At 45.4% G+C, this 24,897-nt stretch overlaps 1 long non-coding RNA gene across 1 annotated transcript in view; it reads right to left on the bottom strand.

The window, feature by feature from the left end:
• Nucleotides 1–635: 635 nt before the first annotated feature.
• LOC115098664 overlaps nucleotides 636–24,897 on the bottom strand; it is a 41,764-nt gene continuing 17,502 nt past the window's right edge. The window contains exons 2-3 of the long non-coding RNA XR_003858585.1: nucleotides 1,669–1,843; nucleotides 636–683 (exon numbers count right to left, since the gene is read on the bottom strand). This is a non-coding gene — a long non-coding RNA (uncharacterized LOC115098664). The remainder of the gene's footprint in view (nucleotides 684–1,668; nucleotides 1,844–24,897) is intronic.

Below are 24,897 nucleotides of genomic sequence, written 5' to 3'. Positions count from 1 at the left end.
CTAGACCTTTTTCCTGTATGCAGGAGATTTTAGACCTACTACTGTTGTCAGGGTTTTCTAATGTGAAACCCTGCTTGTCATGTTTTCCTTGATGGGGGAACACTGTTTTCTTGCTAGCATTCTCATCACTCCCCTGTCTTAGGTGCCTTTGCTATGTATTAGACTTTTGTGTCTGTTTTATGGTTTTCTTTTTGTTGAACCCACCTGGCCCCCTTTATGGGTCAGTTGCCTCACAGGCACAAAGGAGAGAAGGAGTGCTTTCAGCCTTGTGCAGTTTCCTGCTTAGCCTGTCTATACCTTCGCTATCATCCTGCTTGTCCACACAGAAAGCAGAATTGCTTACTTGTAACAGGAGTTCTCCAAGGACAACAGGATATTAGTCCTCACAAAACCCACCTACCGCCCCTGGCATTTGGTTTCTCCTTGTAGGAGCTGTATATGGACAGAGGCACTTTGCCTAAGGGGGGCAAGGTGGTAACTATAGCTGTACCTACTCTGTAGGGTCTGTTTGAAAGTTCTAGAATCTTTGAGATCAAAGTTTCAGACCAGGGCTCTATCCGATGATTTCACCTGTCTCTGAGGACTAACATTCTTCTAGCCTCATAACAGCTGTTAAGGTAAAGCACAGTTGCTTACCTATAACATGGGCAGCTGGGCATGGTCTCTTTTCTTCCCTTTACCTCCTATGGGTGAAAACCATTAGAAAATAAAGACCGTGAGAGTTAACATTGGGGGAAATAAGGGGTTCTAGCTTTAACAAAATTACAAAATAAAGGTGTTTAAAAAAAAAAAGTTGTACAAGTTACAGTATGCTAGGCTATACTATGAGGCTTGTATTGTACACAGCTATAGCTGTACAATTATAAACTAGCAGCAGTGTGGAAAGTAAAGTTGGTTACCTGTATGCAGTGTCCTTTGTGCAAAAATTGTCATGTGACATTGTGCTAACATTGATGCCAATATTAAACATTTTAGAAAGCTATGGAAAAAAAACAACTTAGATGCCAACTTCAAGACAAGGTAAATAGATTTGTGAAGTGATCTTTCTTGACATTAGAATACATCTTACATGGATGTAGCTCTGCTTTTCACCAAGGCCATGCAGGAAAACAACCTCACACCTAGATTGCCTTCACTAAAACAGAGCATAAAACAATGAAGGCAGCACATTTTTAAAGACAGGTAACTTGCAAGACTAAAGGTTGCTGTGGGTGGTGGGAAGGGGGTGGAGTTAGGTTCTGCTCCTTCAAAAAGATCCTGAAGGACAGATAACTCAAACCTATTCTTGCAGTGGGAGTCAGTGCCCACATACTTATGGGCTAGTAATATGTAGACAGAAGTTCATGGGATAGCTTTGTAAATATCAATCAAGATTCATCTAGGCTGCTATGCTTGACATTCCTGGCTGGAGTTAGGCCTGCCTAGACAGAACAAAAGGAGATGCATTCTGCTAGCCAACTGGAGAGAGGCTTTCTTTTTTTTTTTTTTTATATGATAGCAATCCAGTGTAACATAGTGAATGATAATAGAGAGACCCCAAAATGGTCCATCTAGTGTGCCCAGTAAATTTTTTTTTTTTTAATATTTTTTTTAAGGGTAGAAGCAACTGCTGCTCCATCCATGCTACCCCCAAGCAGCAACAAACTTTAAGCGTAATAGTAAAGTTACCCTATTTGTTCATTTCCATTCTGTAGCCAGCAGGGATCCTCTGTGTTTGTTCCCTGCCCTTTTGAATTCCACTTGTGGGTCAAAAGAACCAAAAGTAAGGTAGCCTGACTCATGGGCTTTGGTCCACTCAGGGTAGAAGCCTATGATGCTGTAACAGTCTTCATGAACATGTGGCCTGTAGAAGAATATTGGAAAGATGATTGACTGACTAGTTCTTATCTCAGTTTTATAAATGGCCACCATCAGTAAATTACATGCAGTAATGAACAGCATAATCATTCAAGCACAAAAAGCATGCATGTACAATAATGATAGCCAAGAAAATATATACATTCATAAAATGTTACTAATGAAAACAGCCCCAATTAAGGTTAATCAATGGTCTAAAGAACCATAATTAGATCAGCATACATTAATGTATGCATTAGTCTATGCACCGTGTAAAATAATTATTGATCAGTGGTATCACAATATCTATTGAGACTAAACAAAAATGCAGCCTTAATCAGTGTTATATGCATCAGTCCATTTAGTCCATAAAATACAGTACTAACCAATGGTAAGATAAAAATCTCATACCACCTTAGTTGGAACTTGGGCTGCATGCACACTACTGTTGTGTTGTGATGAAATCTCATATGAGATGGATAAGTCTGTGGGGCCTTCAGCTGATAAACTCTGCTTGTTGATGTAACCACCACCAAAAAATATGACCTTTGGTCAGGTATGTATGTGCACATGAGTGCAGGGCTTTAATGGGGCATTCATCAATTGAGTTAATACCAGGTTAGTATCCCATAACACAGGAGAAAGCTTGATGGGAGACACCACTTGAAGCAAGCTCCCCATAAATCTGCTGAATGAAAGTTGGTGCATTGAGGTGAACCCTAGCAGAATTAGTGTTGCAGGCCTACTGTAAAAGATGTTCAAGCAGCTTTTGTGTGGAACAAGAAACAGGATCTAAGAACTTGCCATCATGCTAGATGGCAAAACTCTTCCATTTAAAACCATACAACCTCCTAGTAAATTCCTTCTTAGGAATCAGCAGTATGTGAGGCACTTCAGCTGAGAAGGCAGAATAGGAAATTACTGTGAGGGAAAGAGATTGAATATTAGGGTGAAGAAGTATTTTGTAATCAGAGCTCAGCAATTCCCCCAACCAAACTGGTTCCCCGATTGAACAATACTTGGAGTAGACAAAATCTGTCTCAACTAAAAGGGAGCTATCAGAATCATAGTTTTATGGCATTTTGAGTATTTTGTAAGGTTTGGAAACCTTACTTACACATACAAACTACCTGTCTCCAAAAATGGAGATGGTCTACTTTCTGGTTGTCTTTTGGAGCAGAAGCTGTGGCATATCCTGTTCAGGAAAGTCACAAACATTTATCTTGGGTGTGCCTAACAAGAAGAAACCTGCCACCACCTGATCTAGGGACCCGACCAGAGAGCTTCTCTACCCAGATATTTTCTTTTCTTGATGGATATGTGGCTATCAGGGTTCACTCATGAGAGATGGTCCAACTTAACACCTTACCAGTCTTCCTATATGGGAAAAGAGCCTTTTCCTTCCTGCTTGTTCCAGTACAACATGTTTACTTGACTGAACTAAGACAACTGTATGTGCTACCTGATCTTTTGAAAGCTCTTAAAGCATGCAATACTGTCTGAAGCTCTAGAATTGTATATGTTAATATTGTCTCTGAACAGATCAAGGGCCCTAGGTTTGATGCACTTGTGCATAAGCTTTTGATTCCAGGTTGGAGGCATCCATAGACTGAATAGTGGGGTAACAAGGAATTTAGAAAGGTAGAGATCTGGCCAAATTGGAACAGAACAGCCATCAAGCTCCTGAAGGGTCTGATTCCACTGGCACAAGTTCCACTGGGCTTGTATTATGGAGAAATGCCATGGGGGTAACCTGAATTGTTGATTCATGTGGTCCAGCATCATCAACATTTTGTGAGCTGACATGTACTGAATGATTTCTTTCACTACTGCCATAATCTCTGATCCTGTCTGTAGGGTGAAAAACTTTTGCTCAAATTGTCTAGCAGAACCTCTATACATTTTAATTGAGTTGATGGGCTTAATTTGAACTGTGGGTAATTTAAAATGAAACCTCATGACTCTAATCCACCTCAATGATGTGCATGGTCTTGACTGCCCCTGCCAAAGAAGCACTCTTGACCAACCACTCATCCAGATAGTTTTACACAGTGTGGATATATGTATTATCCTATGTAGCCACTGATGCAAGACGTTTTGTGAACACGCATGCAGTGACACAAGGCAATATGTAAGATTGGAAATTATGCTGACCTACAACAAATCTGAGATACACCTTGTGACTGGGATGTATCTCTATATCAGTCAGGGAGCATTGCTATTCTCCCTTGTTTAGGAGGGGAATTGTAGTGTTAAAGGAAATTCTGAACTTCTTTTATGCAAAAATGAATTCAAGATTGTTAGCTGTAGTATAGAAAAAAAAATTCCCCCCCCCCCCCCAGTTTTCCTGAGTATCAGAAACTACTTGGAGTAGAATTTTCCTGCCCTCTTTCCTGAAAAGCTGTCCTGCATATCTCACTCTGAGGTTCACACCATGGGAGTCTTGACACCAGCTGCCATGCCCAGGGGCTCTTGATGCTGTTTCACAAGCAACATAAGTCAACCAGAACAAATGCTTCCTACATTCTTAGTGTTCATCAAGTGAAGAAATTCTTCTTGTTTCTCTGGAGGAAGAAATCTGAGAATTTTTTTCTCACAGGACAAGCAGGATGGAGTCAATCATGGAATAGTTTTGACAGTTTTTAGAACTTTGACTGGCACCTACTGGGCATGCCCAGCATGGCACTAACCCTGCATCCAGCAGGGGTCTCCCTTCAGTCTCTTTTTTTTTTTTTTTTCTGCGCAGCTATAGCCACGTGGATTTTCAGCTCTTCACAGTTCCTGAGAGGAATTTTTCCTCAGGAAATTTCTTTTCAAAACTTGCAAAGGTTTATGCGCCCTAGGGGTCTCCCTTCTCCGCCGTTGATTGCCGCGTCCATACGGTAAGTTTGCCCTGTTTTTCGTTCGGTTCCCAGTGGGGACCGCTCAGGGCCTTTTTGGCACCGACCGCGACCGGCCTAAATTTTTCGACGGCCACGATGGCAACGGGTTTTCGTCGGTGCCCTGACTGTCCGAGGACTATGTCAATCACGGACCCCCATTTGGTCTGTGTATTATGTCTCAGACAGTCGCACTATGTGGAGACGTACCAAATGTGCCCAAATGACCCTGAAAGTCTGTCTGGCACGTTTGGAGAAGATGGTGCTTTTATTTCAGCGTCCGTCTCCACAGACACTATCGACTCCACTGGTGAAGCATCGTCCTCGCTCCGATGCCGGTGAAGCTCGATCGGTGTCTCGATCTTCGACGTCCCCATCATCGATAACGGAGTTGGGGAAAGCTGATCATCGGGAGAAGCACTGGCACAAACATCGGAGACCGTGCCTTCGACTTCCGGAGCACCGGTGGCACCCTCATCGAGCGAGCCACCTAAGAAGACCTGAGCTGAGGAGCATGAGTTGCCCTTGAAGCCGGATGCACTGAGGCATCCCTTGCCTTCGGTGGGTGCAGTTGCCGAGAATCCACTGGGACCGGTGGACCCTCTGGTGTTGCCCGCCATGCCTCCCACTCTGGACCTGGAGCTCACCACCCCAGTGCTCTGAGAGGAATTGCACCAGATGGTGCAAGAAGCAGTAGTCCAGGCTGTCCAAAGCCTCCCGAGACCACAGACACCAGCGCCTGTGCCGGAACTGGCACCGATGCCATGATGCTACTTCCTCTTCTGGATAAGTTTGACTTGATTATCAGTGCCCTGCTAGGGGCACCGAGGAAATCGCCGATCCCCATGGCTCCATCGATGCCCATTCTGCTCTCATCGGAGGAAGAGGACGCGTCGAGGCTGGAGCCCGTTCTGGGGCCTTTGGGAGTGCCCGCACCGAGGCCACCGGTGAAGTCCCTGATGCCAATGGTGCCACTTCACCCAGCACCGATACCAGATCTCGATTTATCAATGCCAAGGCCTTCTCCAGCTGGAGGGATCCCATCTCTTCCATCATGACCGCCGATGGATGCAGGGGATCAATCATATGATCCGTGGACAGACGATACATCTGATTCCCAGGACTCCATCGAAGTTCCGTTGGAGCCGTCACCTCCAGAGAAAAGGCGCAAATCTCCGCTGGAAGACCTCTCCTTTATAAGCTTCATCAAGGAGATGGCGGAGTATATTCCCTTCACACTGCAGACGGAGGAGGACTCCAGGCTTAAAATGCTAGAGGTACTTTAGTTCCTGGATTCTCCAAAAGAAATCATGTCCGTCCCCATCTATGACATTCTACAGGATTTGATGCAGAGGAACTGGAAGCATCCTGGGTCGGTTCTCCCGTGAACCACAAGACGGATGCAATCTATCTTGTGCAGCCATCTCCAGGCTTCCAGAAGATGCAATTGGCACATCAGTCGGTGGTGGTGGAGTCTGCCCAGAAGAGGGCCAAGCATCAAAAGCCTCATTCCTCAGCACCACTTGGGAAGGAGCAGAAGTTTGACGCTTTCGGCCGCAGAGTGTTTCAAGGAGCAATGCTCATTTCAAGTATTGCGTCGTATCAATTATATATGACGCAGTACAATTGGAACCTGTTTAAACAACTGCAGGACTTTGGCAAGTCTCTCCCAGAGCAGTTTCAAGACCAGCTGAACTGTATCATCAAAAAAGGCTTCGCTGGTAAACACGAGGTCAGATCGGCATATGATGTCTTCGATACGGCCTCCCGGATATCAGCGGCCGGCATCAGCGCTCGCCGTTGGGCATGGCTAAAGTCCTCTGATCTCCGCCCGGAGGTGCAAGATTGTCTGGCTGACCTCCCCTGCACAGGGGATAACCTCTTTGGTGAAAAAATCCAGGAGATAGTAGCCCAGCTGAAGGACCACAACGAAACACTCCATCAGCTTTCAGCCGCTCATGCGGAATTCTCAGCTCCCTCCAAGCGCACGTTTAGACGGGAAGCTAAATGAACAGCATACAAAGGCCGGAGATGATATCCACCATTGGCATGGGTTTGTCCGTCCTGCCCATTCCAAAAGTCTGCACCATGCCAGCCAAGGGCTCAGAAACCTCAATCTCCCACCCAGCCTAGTCCTGCTGTGGGATTTTGACTTCCAACTTGGGAGCGAAGATCCCCCTTTGCCATTTCTACCTCTAGGCGGCCGACTATGCCACTTGCCCCGAACCGCTCCGGCCCAACCACGGCAGGAGCTCGGCCCAGCCCGATTCGGCCATCCCTGAGCTCAGCCTACCCCGACACGCACAACGGGGCAACCAATCAGAGGCTGCCCCTACAGGGATTTAAATCCTCCCACAGCTAGGCGTCATCTCTTCATCGGGCGAACGACCGGAGGAAGGCCTGCGCAATCGGCGCCGGAGACCCGCCGGGGTAAGGCCTACTATAAAAATTACACTTACTCCGAACCTCTCCGGCACCGATCATGAGGCAACCCGCGCCGTCGGCCCGACCGCGGCAGGAGCTTGGCCCGGCCTGATTTGGCCATCCCCGAGCTCAGCCTACCCTGACACGCACAACGGGGCAACCAATCAGAGGCTGCCCCTGCAGAGATTTAAATCCTCCCACAGCTAGGTGCCACGCGCCGAAGGTGCGCAACAAAGGGGCCTGCCCCTTTGTGCGCTCCTTCGTGCAGCTCCGTAGTGCTGCCAGAGCCCCCTCCTCACTGCTGCCCTCAATCCTCATCTGCCTTGGACCCCAGATCACCTCAGACTATCAGCTCTCCTCCAAGTCCTCTACGCCCCGTTCGTCAAGCCTCCTCATTGCCTCCTGCTTTTCCCACAAACCTACAGTCTACTCGCCCATATCGGAGACCACTCGTCAGCAGCCAATCTCTTCTAAGTTACGCCAGCGACCTTATCCTGCCCACAGCGTAGAAGGACTTAATTATCTGCTCACCCCACAGGGGCTGCGCCCCTATTGTGCCATCTCCTATTTCTCCCCCACCTCCGCCACTCAACCTCCCTCTCTCCACTCCACTACCCAGCTTCCCCCCAGGATGCGCATCTTCCCTATATCTATAATATACAACCGCTTGGCCAATCGGCCCAAACCTTCTGCTCTTCCTATCATCCGGCAACAGAGGCTAATCCCAATCATGATCTCATCGGTCACACAAATACTCAGTCTTTCGCTCTTCTCCCTAACCCTTTTCAACGCCCAATCCCTCACCAAAAAAACTCACATTCTGAACGACTATCTGGCAGTCGCTTAGTTTTTGGGTACTCGCCAGGTTCTTTTGGTCTGGATTGGCCACTGTTGGAAACAGGATGCTGGGCTTGATGGACCCTTGGTCTGATCCAGTATGGCATTTTCTTATGTTCGCTAAACCTGACATCTGTGCAGTCACAGAAACCTGGTTAAAACCTACTGATATAGTACTAACAAACCAGCTCCCATCTCAACTATATGACCTCCTCTCAATCCCAAAACTCAAAAAAAGAGGAGGAGGGCTTCTTTTAGCCGCAAAAAAAGGGTCTAGGCCTATCTCTGCATCTGTCAACCTCCACAACCAATCTCGAACTAGCCCTTTTCAAATCTGAACATCTTCAACTCGGCTTAATCTATGCACCTCCAGGAAAACTTGACTCTGACCCTTCTCCTGTGATCGAATTCACCGCCAAACATTTCAACACAGACAAGCCAGCCATATTGATAGGAGACTTCAATCTACACGTGGACGCTTCACCACAATCCCCGAACTGCAAAATTCTCCTCACCACACTAAGCCACATGGGTTTCAGACAAATTGTCAGCAGCCCTATGCACAAAGCGGGCCACACATTGGACCTCATCTTCATAATTGAGGGCATCTCCTTATCCACCAACCCTACATGCTCCCCAGTCCCCTGGTCAGTCCATCAGATCATCTCCACGGTGCTACAGATGAAAGAACACCCTCCCCCCCATTCCTACCCCAAAACCACAATCCAATTTAGGAAACCCTGCTCCATAGGCCACCTCAGCACTCAGCTCACCAAGGAACTAGCCCTACTCGACCTCGAAGACGCCAATATAGCGACTACTTCTTGGATCAATATCACTAACAAAGTGGCAGACCAATCCTGCCCAACAATCACCAAAACTTTACACCTAATGCAGAACAACAGGAAACCTTGGTTCACTCCAGAACTAAAGGCCCTGAAGCAAAACCTATGAAGCAAAGAACATAGATGGCACAAAAACCCCGGATCCTCGACTCTATTGGCCTACAAAGCCCAACTTAATGCCTACAGGAACGCCATCCACAGATCCAAGAAAGATTTCTTCTCTAAAAAAATCCATCATTTTATTTTTGATTCCAAAGCCTTGTTTTCCTATGTCTCAGCTCTCACCAAACCAGCTCCATCCATCATACCAGATGACCTAGCCTTCAGCAAAGCTTCAGATCTGGCCAACTACTTTGAAAAAAAAAAAATCACCAACCTCATCACACCCTTCACGGCCTCTAATCAGAGTTCTAACCTCCCACCCATAACCTTACCGCAACGTAACTCTTCCCTTGAATCCTTTGAGTCCACATCTTCGCTGGAAATTGAAAACATTCTGAAGAAACTCAAACCTTCCTCTCATCCGTCGGACCCAATACCTCCCAATCTTCTTCTCTCCATTCCGAACATCATTTCTAAGCCTATTGCAGATATCATTAATTGCTTTTTGGCCCAAGGGCGGGTGCCTGACCAACTAAAACTCGCAATACTTAAACCGCTATTAAAATAACCCAACCTGTCAACTACAGACCCAGCTAACTTCCGCCCCATAGCGAACTTGCCTCTGATTTCCAAAATTATGGAAAAAATAGTAAACAAACAACTGTCTGAATACTTGGAGGACAACAATTTTCTCTACCCATCTCAGTTTGGCTTCTGCAAAACTCTAAACACAGAATCCCTCCTATCTTCCCTTTTGGACACCATCCTCCTTAACCTGGAAAGAAAACAACCTTATCTCCTAGTGCTTCTCGATTTATCTGTGGCCTTTGACACTGTGAAACATACAATCTTATTAGAGCGTCTGGCAGACATAGGTGTTAAGGGAGTTGTGCTCAGCTGGTTCGAATCCTTCCTCGACAACAGATTCTTCAAGGTGAGGATCAACAACAAAGAATCACACCCAATCAGATCCAACCTGGGAGTCCCCCAGGGCTCATCCCTTTCACCCACCCTCTTCAACGTCTATCTTCTCCCTCTCTGCCAGTTACTCGCTAATCTAAATCTAACCCACTACCTTTATGCGGACGACATCCAGATCCTTCTCCCAATCACAGAATCTCTTCAAAAAACATGGTCCCATTGGAATAGCTGTCTCCAAGCAATCAACCGCCTCCTCACCAGCCTTAACCTTGTCCTCATTACCAATAAGACGGAGATTCTCATCATCTCGCTGGATGAAAACAACGTGCTCCTCAACTCCCCAAGCTCCTCCCAATTTGCCAAAACAACTATCAATCACTCATCATCAATTAGAGATTTAGGGGTTCTGTTGATAACCAACTAAACCTAAAAAAATTTGTACAAAACACCACAAAAGAATGCTTTTTCAAACTGCAAGTTCTTAAAAAAACTGAAACCTCTCCTTCACTTCTGTGACTTCCGGCTGGTGCTTCAATCCATCATCCTATCAAAAGTTCATTATTGCAACTCCCTCCTCCTTGGTCTCCCTGCAATCGCCATTAAACCCCTGCAGATGGTTCAGAACACCGCCGCCAGGATTCTCACCAGCTCAAACAAAAGAGCCTACAAAGGCACTCTCTATGCCCCCCCCCCCCCCCCCTGCAAAAACATCCTTAAGGAAGTGTGCCTTATCCACAGCGGGTCCCACCCTCTGGAATACTCTTCCGCCTGATCTCCGACAAGAACTCGGTCATCAGACATTAAAAAAAAAACCTTAAAACTTGGCTCTTCAGCCAAGCCTTTAACGGAGAGGTAAGCTCTCTCTGAAGCCGCCTCCCAGTCTAGGTTACGTCGCACCCTCAAATTAATCCTCCCAGCCCTTTTCAGGGGCCCCCCCTTTCAAACCTAGCATGCTCATCTGCCCACATCATGTTCCTGCCCCCTTATTGTTTTTCCCCTTATGGCATCCCAGTCCTGTTCAACTCTAACCCACTTTCCTACCTGCTCAAGTTAACCAATATTTATCCCTTAACTCAGCAGATATCATTTCACAGCCCAATGCTCTCCCTTAACTAGCTCCTCAAGCTGTGAGCCCTCTACCTAAAACTCAACAGCTCCTTAGTCTTCCGGGTTCTTTTCTTGATTGTAACATAATAATAATTTTAACTGCTCTGAAGTTATTTATTTCTATACTGAAATTATTTATCTACTTGATTTTAATTGTTGACTTAATTTGTACTGAAGTTATTTTATCTACTTGATTTAATTGTTCCTTGTTTTAAATTGCAAATTGTAATTGTTCCTTGTATCGCCACCAAGTGACTGTTCTGTGTTCAATGTATCGCCACCAAGCGACTGTTCTGTGTTCATTGTAAACCGGTGTGATCTGTATTCTATACAGGAACGTCGGTATAGAAGAAATCTAAATAAATAAATAAATCTCCAAACCCAGGGTACTTGGACAAAACTTGAAGCAACATTTCAAATCAATTTCCTGGAGCTTCGAGCTATATGTTATGTGCTACATGCGTTCAAGGACTGCCTTTCACACAAGACTGTTCTAATCGAAATGGACAATACAGTAGCCATGTGGTACATCAACAAACAGGGAGGTACGGGCTCGTATCTCCTTTGTCAAGAAGCTGCACAGATTTGGGGCTGGGCCCTCAACCACTCAATGTTCCTCTGGGCCACTTATCTGGCAGGCATTCACAACGTAGTGGCGGATCGGCTCAGTCGTCAGTTCCAACCACACGCGTGGTCCCTGGATCCCTCAGTAGTGATCAGGATATTTCAACGTTGGGGACAACCAACAATAGATCTCTTTGCGTCACATCTGAATCACAAAGTGGACAAATTCTGTTCTCTACACAGACAGAAAAACCAACCAGCCAAGGACACCTTTGCTCGCCCTTGGAACTCAGGCCTTCTATACGTGTATCCTCCGATACCACTCATAACCAAAACTTTAGTGAAGCTACAACAGGACAAGGGGACCATGATACTCATAGCCCCATATTGGCCTCAACCAGTTTGGTTCCCCACACTTTTACACCTCTCAGTCAGGGATCCAATTCATCTAGGAGTAGCTCCCACTCTCATAACTCAGGATCAGGGTCGGTTGCACCATCCCAACCTTCAATCCCTATCCCTGACAGCATGGATGTTGAAAGCTTGATCTTACAACCACTCAATCTTTCAACCAATGTATCTCAAGTGATTATAGCTTCACGTAAACCTTCCACACGAAAGAACTATTCTTCCAAGTGGAAAAGATTTACTTTGTGGTGCAGGCAAAAGAATATTGATCCTTTCACCTGCCCCATGACTTCACTACTAGTCTACTTATACCATCTTTCAGAATCTGGTCTCCAGACTTCATCAGTAAGAGTACATTTAAGTGCAATCTCAGCTTACCATAACAAGATGGGAGATGCACCAATATCCATACAACCTCTCGTCAGCAGGTTTATGAGAGGTTTAGCTCAACTTAGACCACCAATTCAGCCACCAGTCACAGAATGGGACCTGAATCTGGTCTTAACAAGACTCATGTGTTCTCCTTTTGAACCCATGAATTCCTGTGATCTTATATTTCTCACATGGAAGACTATCTTTCTCATAGCCAGTACATCAGCTAGAAGGGTTAGTGAGTTACAAGCATTTGTCACATACTCACCCTATACAAAATTCCTACATGACAGAGTGGTTCTCCGTACACATCCAAAATTCCTTCCTAAAGTAGTTACGGAATTCCACTTGAACCAATCTATAGTTTTATCCACATTCTTTCCAAGACCTCATTGTCACCAAGGGGAACGAGCCTTACATACCTTGGACTGTAAGCATGTGCTAGCATTTTACTTAGATGGCACTGCAGCCCATAGGAAATCCAATCAACTCTTTGTATCTTATGATCCAAACAAACCAGGTAATGCAGTGGGTAAACAAACTCTATCTAACTGGTTAGCAGATTGCATACAGTTTTGCTATGAAAAAGCAGGCCTTCCTCTCCAAGGGCGAGTAAAGACACATTCAGTAAGAGCAATGTCAACCTCAGTAGCACACTATCGTTCAGTGCCAGTTCTTGACATATGTAAAGCTGCAACATGGAGTTCTCTTCACAGCTTTGCAGCTCATTACTGTTTGGACAAGCAGGGACAACAAGATTCAGCCTATGGAAAATCTGTCTTAAAGAACTTGTTTCCAGTTTAAACCCAACTCCTTCTACATCCAACCTGCTGTGATCTTCGGCTGACTCATTTTCAACAACAAAACTTCACTGTTGCTTCACTACAAAATGACTCAGGCTCTAGTTTGATAATCACCCATATGTGAGGACTAGCATCCTGCTTGTCCTGGGATAAAGCAAAATTGCTTACCTTGTAATAGATGTTATCCCAGGACAGCAGGATGTAGTCCTTATGAAACCCACCCGCCACCCCGCGGAGTTGGGTCTCAGACCTTTTATTATTTTATTTTTGCTAAAGCTTATTTTTACATACGAGACTGAAGAGAGACCCCTGTGGCAGAGAATATCTGGGCATGCTCAGTGGCCTCACAGGGCCAGTCAAAAGTTTCTAGAAACCTTGACAGAAAGTTTTTCCCGCACTAGGGCTCTGTCAGTGACGTCACCCATATGTGAGGACTACATCCTGCTGTCCTGGGATAACACCTATTACAAGGTAAGCAATTTTGCTTTGTCTTAGGAAAAAATGCAGTTGCATACCTGTAACAGGTGTTCTCCTAGGACAGCATGTTAGTCCTCAGGAATTTATTTATTTATTTAAAAATGTTTATATACTGCTTTTACAACATAAAAAGTAATCAAAATGGTTTACATACAGTACATACATAATAAAATATGAAAAATCCAGAGCAGTATAGTATAAAAATTAGATAACATTTTTATCTAATTTTTTTATCTAATTTTATCACCCCCCCTCCCATCCCTTTGTATGCCCTCCTTTGTTTCTCTCTCCTACACCCTCTTATACCTCCGTTATGCTGTTATTTTCTCCGAACCATCCTTTTTAGGATCTCTGACTTACTCAGCTCCTCTCGGCTGTTTACCTTCTCTCATGACAACGTTGTATAGTTTAAGGTTTATTGTTGTGCTAGCATTATGACCCCCCCCCCCCCCCATCATAATTGCTCTCTTTACGATATTTTTTATCAATTTAGTTTCTAAAATACCCTGTTTATACTCCCTGTTCTTATGTACACCTATACCCATGGTTTTGTTGCTTAGATCTATTAATTATACGTATATCTCATGTATATTTGTTTTCATATTTTGTCTATTGTTCTCTGTAAGGGCGATGCCCACAAGTTATTAGTTGTATGTTAACCGATACGATGTGCAAACGGCTATCGGTATATAAAAAACTCCAAATAAATAAATAAATAAACAACAAAAACAACAATGGAAGGACAAAACTGATAAAAACTAAAATTAATATCCAGTCTTAGTATTCAGAATACCAAACCACAAATATTGTTTAAAGAAGTAGCTGGAGAATGGGGGAGGATGATAGTTGAGGGGTGGGTTCTCCTTTGGTTTGTTTTATTTCTTGCTTGTTTTTTGCTGTTACGAGATTGAAGGGAGACCTTGTGTGGACACGTGGACAGCAGCATGCTGGGCATGCTCAGTGTGCTGGTCAAAGTTTCTAGCAACTTTGACAAAAGATTTCTGTGCTGGGCTCCCTCAGATGATATCACCCATATGTGAGAACTAACATCCTGCTACCCTAGGAGAACACCTGTTACAGGTAAGCAACTGTGCTTTCTCCTTTCAGAACAGAATGTATAAACTTGATCATGAAGATCTGATAGGACACTATGTAGGAGCTAAGCATAGTTTGCTGAAAAACTTCTTACTAAAACGTCCCAGAGTTTTGAGACTGCAGTGGGGAAACAGAAGAGTGAGTCTTAGTCCTCTTGGCCATTTTCATAGCAGATTTGACCATCAGGTTAGTGTAACAGGACTTTTTTTTTCCCAAATCTAGGAGTCTTTTGGGCTATTTCATGTCCACCTCCTTGCCAACTAGAAGAGAGAGAGTGGGATATCCCATGTTCTCATCTGAACTTCTCAAAGGAGGTGGTGGAGGGGTACTGAGGAATCTCAGGAAGTCTAATAATGGTGAATTGGCTGCACCCTTGACCTCCACATGATCTTGGCCATTACTTATAAGGGGAGTTCCTCAAGAAAGGCTCTTTATTAATCTATAGAAGAGAGGAGAGACCTGAAAAGGAATCCTATTCAGAATCCAATTCAGTTCGAGAAGCAAGATCCCAGGATTTCTCAGACTTGAAAAGAACCACCTTAATTGAAGTCTGAGAGGGCACTGACCTTCTAGCCATGCCATGTGATGATATCAAATGGTCCCTCCCCAAGTTGAGAAATTCCTGAGGCGATATCCATGGTCCCTCAGATGAGTGCTCGATGTGCCTTTCCGATGTTTGTCCCGCTCCGCAGGAGTTTAGGGACGTGGGCAGCCTGGTGGGTTAAGCAGCCTCCGTAGGCTAGGTCCCACTCTAATGCCTTTTTGCTGCACGCCATATGGTAGGCCTCAATGGTTTTTCGCACACTTTCTTTGTGTTAGGCTGCCTTCTTCAGGATTGTTGGTTCGGCTTGTGCATCCAGGTTGTGCGTCCCATTTTTGGATGCATAGTTTGACCTCGGTTGTGCGTCCAAGTTAAGCCGTGCCTTATTTGCTGTCCCGCTTACCTGTGTGCATAGGTTGGGCATTTTGTTATGTGCTTAAATTTTTTGCAGCGCCTATCCTTAGGGATGCCTAGGTACTGGACACCCAGGTTTGGGACGCCTAAGTATTGGATGCCTAGAATTTTTGGATGCCTAAAAAAACCCAAAAAAACCCACCAGCTGGACACATGCCTTCAGTCGTCACTTAGCGTACTGTTGGTCTAATGGCTCCTATAGCTAAGAAGCCTAAGCGCTTTTCCCTTTGTGCTGCCTGTCATATTTGGGTATCTCAACCTGGGATACCCGGTAACTTCCTCTAATTTCACTAAGCCTAGTTCTTCCCAGCTGGATGTAGGTCTGGGTGAATATGCGTCAGGTGAGGCGCCTGATATTGGAACTCTCCTAACTGGTTCGTCAGCAGGGGAAGGTAGCTCAGTGGGTACACCTCAGTTGCCTTTTGGTTTTGGCATAGATCCTTTTACATTTTCATGGGTAGAATATTTCCAGGGATTGCAAACCTTTCTTCAGTTGTAGTCCTCAGCTCCGTCCACTGCTCCCAGGTCAGAGTTGCAGGTAGGAACCTTGCTTGGATCTACTGTTAAGTGCCAGAGTACACCGAGATTGGCAGAAGGTCTGCCTGATAGGGATCCAAATGGCACGGATGATGAGGCTGATCCTGACTTTAGAGGATGGAGAAGTTTCTCTGGGATTAGAACCGTATAGGACTATGCTATGGTTCTTCTATAGAGATGAACTGCTGACCCAGATTTTCCAGACCTTGAATATGCTGGGAGTACCTGGTGCAGATTCCATATGTGAGCCCATTCTGGTTTCTCCGCATAAAGCCTCTTGTTTTTGCCCTGTGATGGAGGCCATTCAAACATTGATTGATCTTGAGTAGGGCACCCTAGAGGCTAATTTCAAAGGAGGTCAGGTTTTGGAAGACCTGTACCCTCTGAATCCGGTAGTGAGAGAGCATTTATGTTTTCTGAAGGTAGATGCACTTGTATGTGCACTTTCCAAGCAAACGACTATCCCCATAGAGCAAGAAGTGGCCTTGAAGGATGTACACGAGAGGAGGATTGAAACTATTCTTAAGTAGGCATTTGAAGCAGTGGCAATGACTTTGTAAATAGCTTCTTGTTCCCTGGTAGCTTCTCTCTCAGGATGTTGATGACTCTGGGGTGAATTCCAGGGCAGTTATGAAACCAGTGGCCGCCTTGGCATATCCAGGCTACGATTTGGTCCGCACCTCAGCCAGAGGGGTGGCTTTGGTAATAGCAGCCAGGTGTCAATTATGGCTGAGAAATTGGTAGGCTGATGCGACCTCCAAGACTAACCTCACGAAATTGCCCTTTAAATGTTTGCTCTTGTTTGGGAGCAAGTTGTAGAAACTGGCCTGTAAATGGGGTGAATCACCGGAGGATAAGAAGCAGACGCCACGCTTCTTTAGCATGAGAGATTGTGCTAGGGGATCCAAGCATTTTCGACCCTATAGAGAAGCAACCTTTCAGAGGTTTTGGCCTTTTGGTAGGTCTCAGTCCTTTCATCCCAGACAGCCCAGAAGGGCTCCCGAGCCTCCCAATTAAGGTTTGCTGACTCACCCCGGGAACAGAAGATAGAGGGACACCTCTCTCTCTTCTATTAGAGGTGGCTCGAGAACACAATAGATCAATGGGTCCTGGAGGTGACACTAGATGGATATGTGCTAGAATTTCGCAGTGTTCCTCAGGATGTGTTCATAGTCTCTCCCTGTCACTCCCTGCAAAAGAAGCAGGCAGTGGAGGATACATTGGCAAGGCTTCTCAGTCTGAGGGCTGTGATTCCACTGCCCATGTCTCAAGAAAAAACAGAGTGATATTCAATTTATTTCATTGTGCCCAAGAAAGAGGGATCCTTTCGTCCCATCATGGATCTCAAAGGTGTCAACCATCATTTGCAGGTGACGCATTTTCGCATGGAGAACTTGCACTCGGTGATAATGGCCGTGCAGTCAGGGGAATTTCTAACCTCTTTGGACCTGTCCAAGGCGTATCTTCACATTCCCATTCGAATAGAGCATCAATGCTTTCTGCAGTTCGCAGTTCGCAGTTCTGGGACATCATTATCAGTTTTGGGCACTTCCTTTTGGTCTGGCCACCACTCCCAGTACCTTTTCCAAGGTAATGGTGGTAGTTGCGGCAGAATTGAGAAAGGATGGGATCCTAGTACACACGTATTTGGACAACTAGCTGATTTGAGCCAAGTCGCTGGAAGAAAGCTGCCTGGTGACCCGCAAGGTGATCTCTCTGTTGCAGGAGCTTGGCTGGGTGGTGAACCTGGCCAAAAGTAGTTTTCAGCCTGCTCAGTCATTGGAATACCTCATGGTTCAGGTCGATATGAAGCAGGACAAGGTTTTCCTGCCAGAAGCTCGTATTCAGAAGTTGATGGCACAGCTACTTCTGTTGATGAACCCTCTGCACATGACCGTATGATCCTACCTACAGGTACTTGGTTTAATGGCGGCAACCCTGGAAGTGGTACCGTGGGCGAGAGTGCACATGCGTCCTCTTCAGCAATCCCTATTGTCTCGGTGGAACCCGCAGTCTCTGGATTATTTGATTCGGCTCCACCTGCTGATGGAGGTCTCCTCACGACTGCAGTGGTGGCTACAGCCGGATCATCTAAGGAAGGGAATTTCCCTAGCACCACCGGAATGGCTAGTACCAATGACAGATGCAAGCCTCCATGATTGGGGAGTTCACTGTCAGGAGCTGACAGCACAAGGGCACTGGGATGCAGAAGAGTCTCACTGGAACATCAATAGTTTGGAAGCCAGGGCAGTCTGCTGACATGTTTGCAGTTCGGCGACAAGCTGCAGGGTCGAGCAGTCCGGATAATGTCCGACAACACAACTACTGGCTTACATAAATCGGCAGGGAAGAACCAAGAGCCAACAAGTGTCGCAGGAAATAAATCAACTTATGGAATAGGCCAAACTACATCTCTAGAATATCTCAGCTTCAATTTAAGAGCAGACTTTCCCAGCAGGGAGAATTTGGACCCAGGAGAATGGGTGCTTTCAAAACGAGGCATTTCAGCTGATTCTGGATGACTTGGGTCTCCATTTCTAGACCTGCTGGCAACTTCTCGCAATGCAACAGTTTCATGATTCTTCAGTCGCAGGAGAGATCTGAAGCCATTGGGGATCGATACATTGATGCAGGAATGGCTGGAAGACAAGTTGGTATACGCCTTTCCTCCATGGCTCATGTTGAGCAGATTAGTCCGAAGGATCAAGCGCCACAGAGGGATGGTGCTCTTGGTTGCTCCAGAATGGCTCAGGAGACAGTGGTATGTGGATCAGCAGTGGCTCCTGGCAGAATCGCCCCTTCAGCTTCCAGCGCACAGGGATCTGTTGCGGCAGGGTCCTGTTCTTCACAAAAATCCAACTCTATTTTGTCTTATGGTATGACCGTTGAAAGGGCTCGCTTGTTGAAACGTGGATACTCTGCGGCAGTGATTTTCACCTTGCTAAGAGTGAGAAAGTTCTCTACTTCCTTGGCCTATGTGGGGGTTTGATGAGTGTTTGAGGCCTGGTGTAAGGATCGAGGTACTCTTCCTTGTTCGGTCAAGATCCCGCTCATTTTGGAATTTTTTTTAGGAAGGCTTGAATAAAAGCTTGGCCCTTAATTCCTTAAAGATACAAGTAGTGGCTCTTGCCTATTTCAGAGGTCAGGTGAATGGTGGAACTTTGTCGGCTCATCCTGATGTGGCCCATTTCCTGAAAGGAGTAAACATCTTTGCCTTCCTCTGTGGTTTCTGGTGCCCTTATGGAGTCTTAATTTGGTATTGGATTTCTTAGTAGGCCCTACGTTTAAACTGATGCATAACCTGACCTTGCAGTTACTGACCTTGAAAACTGTGCTTCTTTTTTTTTTATTTATATTTTTCAAATATAACAACATATGTTTACAATGCAGCATATAAACATAACAAAGACCTGCTATAAAAGTCTAGCGTCGGCAAACATATAAATCATACAGTGCATAGATTTGTTCTGTGCGTAGGGTTTCCAAACTGCAGGCTTTGTCTTGCCAGGAGGCATTCCTCCAGGTGACTCCAGGGGCGGTATAGCTGTGTACTGTTCCTTTGTTTCTACTGTAGGTGGTCACAGAGTTCCACTTGAATCAATCCATCTCTCTGCCATCTCTGGACAGAAAGAGAGATGTAGAGGAGGAGCGTCATCTGTTGCAACCCCTGGATATCAAGAGACATTGTCAGGTATCTGAAGGTTACTAAGCCTTTACGGAAGATGGATCACCTATTTGTCCTTTACATAGGTACTAGGCAGGGAGAGCAGGCTTCACGGGCTACCATAGTTCGCTGGATTAAGGAAGTAGTCACGGCTGCATATGTTGATGCTGGGAAGCAGTTACCTAGTCAGGGCAGGGCTTATTCCACTAGGCTCAGGCAGTGTCATGGGCAGAAGTGAAATTGTTGTCTCCTGTCGACATTTGCCGAGCTGCAATATGTGTCTTTTCCAGGTATGATTGTCTGGCTATGCAAACCCAGAAGGATGCAGCCTTTGCATGTGCTGTTTTGACTGGACCATGGGCAGCCTCCTGCCCTATTCAGGAGTAGCTTGGGTACATCCCACTTGTTATGGATTCATCTGACTGGATGCTAAGAAATAAGAAATTAATAATTACCTGATAATTTCCTTTTCTTTAGAACAGTCAGATGAATCCAGCTTCCCTCCTTTGGCTGCTATCTGGTTGTATTATGGTCCTTTTCCATGGCTACGTGTTACAGGGATTACTGGTAAGTGTTAGTCCAGTCCCTAGACTAATATTAAATACATTCTTGTCTGAGCTCAGAGTTGTCTGTTGGCTGAGTATTGAAATGGTTATCTGTTTAATCAAGTTTTGCTTGTCTGTCTAAGGTTGCTTTTGAAGAGAATACTGGCAGGTTGATGTCATTGCAGGGGTATATATACTGTGACATCAGTTTGCTCCGTAGAGGTGCATAACCTATTCATTCTGGATTATCTGACTGTCCTAAAGAAAAGGAAATTATCAGGTAAGTAGTAATTTCTCAATTTCATTTACGCACACATATTTTAAAATTAGCTGACATGCATGCAAATCTGGACTTAAGTAAGTTACTTTGACATGTAAAAAATATGGTTGTATATTTCTAAAATAGCTAAGAAAAGTACATGCATTCAGTGCACTGATATACAGTATATGGTTTTAATGCAATGTATGTATTCGTGCATAAGCTTATACGCATATGTTGTGGGGTAGAGATATGCATACTTTTGTAATATAAGTGAGTTATAAAATACTGTTGTAAATCTATGTGTGGCCATATATGTATCCTCTTGGCAGAATGTAAATCTATGTGTGGCCATATATGTATCGTCTTGTCAGAATATTTTTATTTTTCACATTGAAGAAAGAAATGAACAACTGCACTTCTGTCTTTATTGCATTTAATACATATGTCTGACTCATCTAACTGAATCCATCCCTTCCTACTTAATATGCTGGGATCAAAGTATATGGCATCTAATATCCTAAATTACATTTTTCTTAATTTAGCTTTCTTAGGTATTTTATATAATTGGGAAAAGTACAATGTTAATTCTCTAGTTAAAATATCAGTTCCTAAACATTCTGACCAATAATTTTTAATTTATAGTATGGATTCCAAATTTATGAGTAAGAAAGATAATTCTTTATTTTTAAGACTTAAATGGCTGTCTAAATTCCCACTCTTATTTAGAGAATATACCTTCCATGCTAAATAAAATTTTGTGCTTTTAAGAAGGCATAGAACTCATCTAGGAATGTCAAATTTTTCTTGTATCTTAGTAAAGGATACAAAATAATCCAGTGCTTTATCCATAATTGCTATCTCACTAATCCTTTTCTTTTCCATTCTGACAATAACAGATTATTTACCCCAGGAGGAAAGAATGGATTACCACGGAGGTGAGCAAATTGGGAGGTGGCCTTGAACAATCCTGAAGGGGGATACACTTGCTGCCTAATCAAGGAAGAAAAAAAATGGCTATGCTATTGAATATTGGTTCTATGGAGGCACTGTAAGCTCAGAAGGAAGGGAGCGGCCTGAATGTCGTACCATCATTGTAAGCATAAACAAACAAGGTGAAGAAATAAAAATGAGTCCCCAATGATGCAAATAAAGCGGTATCAGTAAAACAAGTGCTGCACAGTCTATTTGCAGTCTTGTGCCTGCACTGGGCTATAGACCAGTGGTGGACAAACTATGGCCCGCGGGCCAAATTTAGCATCTCGCAGTCTTTATTCCGGCTCATCCATCCCTTGGAAACTCTGCCAATGCTCCAACTTGCCTGCCCAAGGGTCCAACATGATCAAAGGCCAATTTGTTGCTCTTGTTGATGCTCGACTCTTGTGCAGGTAAGATCAGAGCATTGATGCAAGAAGGCGACGTATTCCAAATGCATGAGGGTGCAGTTTAATGATGAGCTGGAAGGATTCCTGTCCCCCGCTAGCGAGGAGAGGCCACGTGCAATGGCATGCTGGCGAGGTTCCACTTCCCCCCCCACCCCCCGCAAAGAGATAGAAAGAACATGTATGATGGCGCTTGCGGGGATCCCACCCCTCAGCAGCGAGGAGATGCCCCGTGCTGCTGTGGGGAAGAATGGTGAGTAAAATGAGGAGTAAGGGAATGAAAGGGTAAGAGGGAGGCATGGGAAGGGTAAGGGGTGGCGTAAGAAGGAACAGAGAAGGAAGGGAAAGGGGTGAGGATGGGAGTGACTGAAATGGAAGGGACATGAATGAGTGGGAAGGAGAGGGTAAGTGACAGAGGGAAGCAGTGAGTATCAGGAAGGGAATGAGTTGGAGGGAGAGACGAGTGAGTGGGTATGGGGTGACAATGAGAAATGGGGTGAGTGAGTGAGTTGGAAGGGGATTGAGTGGGAGGGTGAGTGACGGTAGAGAATGGGAGTAAGCATGAGTGAAAGGGAAGGGAAGAATGGGGGAGAGGGAAATGAGAGTGTGAGGGAGAGACTGAAGGAAGGGTGAGAATAAAGCAAGGGAAAAGAGTAAGTGAAGTGAGGGGGTGAATGACAGGGAAGGTAGGGGTATTGAGTGGAGGGCAAGTGACAGGGAAGGGAAGAAAGTGAGAGGTTTGAGTGAGGGAAGAGGTTGAGTGATAGAGGTTGAGTGAGGAGAGGGGGAGAATGAAAAGTGAGTGAGAGGTAGGGAAAGGGTGGGATGAAATAGAAGAGGAGAATGAGAAGAAGAGAGGGTAGAAGGGTGCATGAGTGTAAGCATGTTGTTATGTTTTTGAGGTGTGGGCCCTTGGTCGCTGCAAGATATGGCACCTCCCACAGGGCGGAGCCCTGCAGGGACTTGCACTGATAGGCTAGCTCCAAGCAAAGATGGACACAATGAAAGGTAGTATTTATTATACTGCAACGTAGATGGTAACCTGAGGAACGGGCAATGATCCCAGCCAGAAGAGGAGATCTCTGATGGCAATGTTCCGTCTGAAAGCTGCAGAGTGGCAAGGCAGTCACACAGTCTCACTAGGTCCCGAGAGGGAGATGGGTCCAGTAGTTGTCCACGAAGTGAGGTAGGCCGAGAACCCAGGCCTAGATGGAAGGCCAGTGAGAGTAGATCCGGTAGTGGTCTGCGGTGTGGGGTAGGCCGAGGATCTATGTAGAGAGAGATGAGACAATGCAGAGACAGAACTGGAGTGATAGTACTCACTCTGATGCTGGCAGTTGTAGTAGAAGAGAACCCCCAAGGAGCGGAGGTCTGGGATGAAATAAGGACCCCGAGAAGCAAGTATCTTAGGCGTCCTTGAAGGTGGTAGGCAACCCAGAGAGTAGACAGGAGCGAGGCAAGGCCCCCAAGGAGCGGGTACCTTAGGCGTCCTTGTTGGTAGCAGGTAACCCCGGAGGCTGTAGAGGAGCGAGGCAAGGCCCCCAAGGAGCGGGTACCTAAGTCGTCCTGGAACGAGAGAACAGAACGGCAGCATCTGTTAACGAAAAGAGATCAGCATGGAGGATTCCTTAATAATTCTTATTGGAAATTCTGAACGGTGTTTAAATACCAGAACTTGTGATGTCATGCGGTGGGGATGCCCACGAGGTTCCCGCCATGATGCACGTAAAGGACGGGGGCTGCGCGCATGCCCTACGTGACTCCAGGAGAAAAATGGCAAAAGCCGGAGGGATCAGCGTGGAGAAGCGGAGGCAACCATCTTCCCAAAAGGAACCGAGTCAGGTAGAAAAAAGGTGAGCAATAGAGGGTGCAGCCGTCTGTGACCGATGGGCGCAACAGTACCCCCCCTTCTATGGGTCCCTCCCAGGGGGTTTCGGCTTCCGAGGATGAGACTGATGGAAGCGACGGATCATGTCTTTATCCAGGATATTGGCCATGGGCTCCCAGGAGTTCTCCTCTGGTCCATATCCCTTCCAGGAGATAAGGTACTCCCAACGTTTACCTCTCTTGCATACATCCAGTATGTCATCAATGGTATACACGATATCCTCTTCGGCATCAAGCCGTGCTGGCTCCGGTGCTTTGTTGGAAAACTCATACAGGACGAGAGGTTTTAATAGTGCCATATGGAACACATTATGAATTTTCATGGATGGCGGTAGCTTCAAACTATAAGTCAAATTCCCAAGGGATCGGAGGACGGCAAAAGATCCAATGTACCGTGGAGCAAAACGTGAAGAGGTTAGCTTTAAGTGGAAGAACTTTGTACTAAGCCATACCTTATCCCCAGGCTGAAATTGAGGTGCCTTCCTGTGGTGAGCTCCTTGAGGAGTAGATCCTTAGTCTGTTTCCACAATCATTGTAATTCCAATGCGGTGACTTGAGCTGCTAGAGATGTCATGGAGAGTGGCAGAGATAACTGCCTGTCTCCCTCCCATATTCCTTTGTATATAGTAATTTATTGTATATAGTAATTATCTTCGTTCTCCCCCTCTTTTTTTCCTCCTCCCAGTTAAGGTAACCTTGTTATAATGTAACTTTTATGCTCCTTCAAATTGTCACTTGTTGAATGGTTGGTTATAGTTCTGCTTAGTTCGATGTAAACCGAGTTAATTTGATCTGTATCAAGAAAGTCGGTATATAAAAGCCTTAAATAATAAATAAATAACAGAGGTAATGGTTGGCGACCATACACCACTTGAAAAGGCGTAGATCCCATAGCAGCAGCTGCATGAGAGTTTAGGGCGAATTCGACCCTTGGGAGCAAATCTGCCCAGTCACTTTGTCTAGTATTCACATATGAGCGTAGAAATAATTTGAGCGTC

This window comes from Rhinatrema bivittatum, chromosome 9 (genome assembly GCF_901001135.1).
Source record: "Rhinatrema bivittatum chromosome 9, aRhiBiv1.1, whole genome shotgun sequence".
NCBI lineage: Eukaryota > Metazoa > Chordata > Amphibia > Gymnophiona > Rhinatrematidae > Rhinatrema > Rhinatrema bivittatum.
Note: the sequence above shows the minus strand (reverse complement) of the source record. Positions and strands in the feature narration are given on the sequence as shown.